This window comes from Nannospalax galili, unplaced genomic scaffold, assembly GCF_000622305.1.
Source record: "Nannospalax galili isolate Female #2095 unplaced genomic scaffold, S.galili_v1.0 scaffold360, whole genome shotgun sequence".
Classification (NCBI taxonomy): domain Eukaryota; kingdom Metazoa; phylum Chordata; class Mammalia; order Rodentia; family Spalacidae; genus Nannospalax; species Nannospalax galili.
In genome coordinates, this window is record NW_008345688.1 from 120696 (window position 1) to 125821 (window position 5126).

At 33.7% G+C, this 5126-nt stretch overlaps 1 pseudogene; it reads left to right on the plus strand.

Moving 5' to 3' along the window:
* Positions 1 to 1069: 1069 nt before the first annotated feature.
* Positions 1070 to 5126, plus strand: part of LOC103741071 — a 19603-nt pseudogene continuing 15546 nt past the window's right edge.

Below are 5126 nucleotides of genomic sequence, written 5' to 3' on the forward strand. Positions count from 1 at the left end.
GTCCTGGACAGGAAAAAGACATTATGGCTCTGAAGCCATCATAGCAGCTGTGACAATGTGAAGACCTACACCAAGAGAGAGTGGGGACAGGAGCAGGGACATGGTCATGAGATCGGGCTAGGTGGGAAGAAGAGTGAGGTCAGCAATAGTATGAGAGACAAAAGGGAACATCAGGACTATGACCCCAAACATTGTATACAAATTGGAAACTGGGGATATGATCCCAAACATGTAATACAAATTGGAAACTGACAAAAATTAAAGAAATACAGAAATGCAAATGTGGTATGTTTATCTGGCATTTTATTATAAAAAGTGACACAAATCTCTTTTTAAAAAGCAGTGTATTTTATTGAACATTAATTTTACTGTTTAATTGGCTTAATTTCCTAGAGTTTTATGGTTTTCAATTTCATTCCTGTCACTGTATCTCTCTCCCTGAATACTTACTAGGGGAGAGTTTTCAAGGAATAATTCCAAACAAGAGCATGTATAGCCTCTACTTTCTTTTCTTCCTCATTCTTTATTTTCTCATTTCTTTCTAAACCATTCCTACATCAAGAGAGAGATACACTGCACTTTCTCTCTCCCATCAAGCCCTCAGACCACACCACACCAAAAGGTCACTTAGGATACAAACTTTCTTGATATGCTCACATTACAAAACTCTCTTTTCTAATAAAAGTGTTTTGAGAAAAGGAGTTCAGTTTTACTATTAATTTTTTAATTTATCATGCCTCATTTAACAACCAAATTTTATCATATATACATGTGTATAAGACATATTGATACAGGCATTCTTTCATATACTTATTACATACCAGTAGATTCAATCAGTGGCAATCTGAAAATATATGGATAAAGAACCAATAGAAAGAACAACACAGTACTTTTAAAATCATGCAAGCAAAAATACAGATAACTATTATCTAGAAAATTAGTTGCTATAATCATTATAAGCATTAAAAATATGGTACTAGGGTTCGTAAGAAGATGTAAGTGTGCTCTATGAAAACACTAACTCACTATCTATAAGGGACTCAAACTTCCATAGATTTTGGTGTCCGTGATGTATATTGGAACCAAATTCATGTGGGTAAGCAAAGATGAATCTTTGAGGGGAATGGTTGTATTTTCCTTAGGCACCATCAATTAAGAGACATGTTGAATTCCAGATCATTTCCTCTTTTTCCTACACATAGAGTGCAATAGCAATTTGTTCCTAAGTTAAGCAGGACACCTAATAATTCCTATGTGGAAATGCATTCGTGCTTCCTTGAACATTTGAGCAAGCTGCACTCCTGACCAAACACCCACAAAATAGCTTCTGTTTTCTGTGTTCATCACGGTTCTAGAACACTGTGTACAGAACCGACTGTGACTACAGTTCTTACACCTCCTTCCTATAATAATTGTATTGTTTTCCTGATTAAATGTTTCCTTACTCCTGTGACATGAGCCAGAGTGAGTGGAAGTTCATAACTTACCATCTTCAAATGCTTTCTGGGCTAAGTCTTAATGACAAGCTCTCCCAGGTACCCTTCAAAGGGCTTCTTTTTACTAGTCATGATCTGTGCTGTCAGTGGAGGCTCTCCTGGTGTCTAGGCCTAACTGCCAAAATGTCCATCTCCTTTTTCCTTTGTTTGCCCATTTCCCCTTTCATAAATCTCCAATTTTTTCTTAGAGCAAAGTTCTTTTTAGCCTACTCAGGACCAAACTTGCCTCTCTTGTTGATCAGAATTCCTGCAATTGCTTACATTTATTTTTAGAACTTACATCCATTGCTCTTGTCTTTAATTGTATACCGCAGTTTATAATGTAGTAAATAACTTGCTTTAATCAATTTACCTCAATATCAATTATTCTATCTTCACCCTTCAATATCCCTCCCATGTTGTTAGAATATTTTCTCTTCACCAGAATAATCATTCTCAAAGACTGAGAGTACTAATTACTATCCCTCTACTGATTTTCTTGGTAATGTCACTGATAAAAGTTGGATGTCTTCATTTGTTCTTTCCCTTCCAACTCCACCACAAAACTGATTGCAAAAGTTTATTTTCACATTTGTCTCCATTTCAGGACGTTTATTCCTTAGAGTGAACAATTGCATCTCTCTAACTCCACTGCCCGCATGTTTATAGGAAAATCATTAACACACATTAGGCAATCAATATTTAGTTTTTGAAAAAATTTTTCTGATAGTTATTTAAGAGAATGTTACTTTACAGGCCATATACTGACACATTTGACAAGAAAAAATGATGAATAAATAAAATTAATGTATTTCTTTCTCTATTTGTAACAAGTGTAAAATAGCTACTTTGTGAAAACCATTTTCAATATTTAGAGTTAGGCATGCAGATATCAAATAACCACAAAAGGAATTGTTCTTCTTGTATAATACAAAATAGTTTAAAAGTTGAACTTGGAATTCCCAACTCAGTGAAATATGGAACTTTAAGATGTATAGGTAGTCATGGTTATAATAAAATTGTCCAGGGATGATTTTCATAAAAATACAGATTCTCTTGACGTTTGGAATGGTGGCTCAAAGGTTAAGGGTACCTGCTCTTGCAGAGCAACCTCATGACAGTGCAAAAACAATTACTCCTGCCACCAGGACCAATGAATCCAAAACCCTCCTCTGGACACCAGTGTAATCTGGCATACAGGTAGTGCACATATTTACAGGCAGATAAAACATTTATGCAGATAAAATTTAAAATAATAAATCTCTAAAAATCTAAATTTTGTTGATCACTGGGAAGTACTCATAAAAATGTCTAGATAAAGTCATATTCTTGGTCTTAGACTATTTCTCTGATTATTTATTTTTAAATTGATAAAAGTGATAAATATCCAAAAGTAGAGCAAATATTATTAAATTTTGATATATGAATATAAAATTGTATTAGAAGTCATTATTATTAAAGACTTGAATAGGTTCTTGTTTATCCTCAACATCATGCTATACCTTTTTATAATATATTATTTAATTTAACATTCATAAACACATGAAGCAGGTGATAGTATTGTTATTATTCAGACATGGATACTGAGGAGCTGCGTGGTTAAGAAATGTTCACATGGATAGAAAGTAATATGGGACACCTTCCCAGAAACATAGCTTCCAAGTAGTCACATTATCAACAAATATCCCAGTCTTTTAAAATGTTAAAATGTTGAATTACTTGGATTTTAATTTCTAAAAATGTTGAAATATATTAATGTAAAAGTGTAGAGTAGCATTGTGATAATGGCAATAGCATAGTGCTGATTTACTCTGGCTTCGAAATTCTTCCGTCTGAAAATTGATAACAAAGACCCAAGCAGAAGAAATAGTAGTAATATCTCCATAGCATTTCTACCAAGCAGTTTAGGAATGGATCTTGGAATGCCATTAGAACACAAACCTCAAGAAATCAAAGGTAGTAACTGACATTTACCTTTATAAGTTTATTTTTACCATGTGAGTAGGAAATTTATGTATAAGAATTCTTCTAAGAACAAGAGTTCCTTCCTTTGGGGACTGCTTTAGAAATAAAACAAATCCTGACCACGAATCCAAGTTGAGATAAAAGTAAAGTTTCTTAATCTGCAGGAAGGCACATAGCATAATTACCTTTGTTTAGATGACGGTTATTTCTATCCTATTAATAGAGGGAAATGCACACAACATTATCAAAGCCACTAATATTTTTATCAATGTCTCATGATAGAGCAACACAACTCTGCATTAAATAACATTAACAGCACCAAAAGTAACAGATTCAGGACAAAGTACTAACAATTAACAGGACTTAGAAATGCATAGGAGAGAGAACAATGTAAAGTCAACTGAAGATAAGTGAAAGAACAGTAAGCATTCTTTGGATGGCTAAATCCCATGTAAGTTTGTGAGTACATGTGTAAGATTATAAACATAACTTTTACATTAATAATATTTTCAGTTTTGCAGACTTTCCTATTCTAGTAAATCTTTAAAAAAGAAGACAAAATTAGGAGGCAGAAGAGCAAAGCAGTGGATACGGGAGAAGTCAAATAGGAAAAAGGTAGGAAACATATGATCATATCTTATTGCATACATGTCAGAAGTTCTCAAAGAACAAAAAATAATAAATAAATAATAAAATTAAAAATTATAAGGAAAGTGCTTTGAGTGACAGTCAAAGGAATAAATGATGTTCATTAAAAAAATCATAGAGGGGCTGAACACTTGGCTCAGCATTCTTGAGTACTGGCTGCTCTTGCAGAGGACCCGACTTCGATTCCCAACACCCACAAAGCAACTAGCACCCTTCTTTAACTCTAGTTTCAGAGGAATGCGATGCCTTCTTCTCACCCCTGTGGGCATTGCACGACATTGGGTGTGCTCACATACATGCAGGCAATACACTCATACACATAAATAATAAATAAAATATATTTAACTTTTTTTAAAAGTGAAAGATACAGATATTAGGCAGGTATAGTGATACATGCCTTTAATTTCAGCACTCAAGGAGAAGGCACATGGACCTCTGTGAGACTGAGGACAGTCTCAACTGCATAGCAGTTCCAGGTGAATATAAGACATATTAAACAATTAAGTTTACTGTCTAGGTTCATTCTACATGATGTGTTAAATGTTGAAACAAATTTGTTTTAACTGTATTTGTAAATTATAAGAAAAATAACTTTGCAAAGTCCAGTGAGATCAGTGTGTAATATGTTTTTTTAAATATTTGCCTCTATACTTTTTGTCACTGTCTCAGGAACATCTCTTCAGCAATGAACTACTTATTTATATGTCACACATTTTTAAAATACCATGTTTTTCTATCTACATGGATGAAACAAAATGGAAGCATTTTATCAGTTAAGGTCTACAATCACCAAGAATTAAGGTCTTATACCACCAACAAAAGGAAACAATGAGAGATGGAGGCAGAGAAGTATGGAGGATATTTGTAGCTTTCTTTCTAAAATAAAACCTATCCCTAGACTGAATCCAAGACAATATTGGTTGTGTTCATTGCCTCCAAATTAGAAAGAAGTTGAGAAATCAAGACTACAAGGTAAAAGCGTAATTAAATCCACAAATCAGTTTCCTTTCTAAATTGGACTTTTCTATTTCCTAAGAG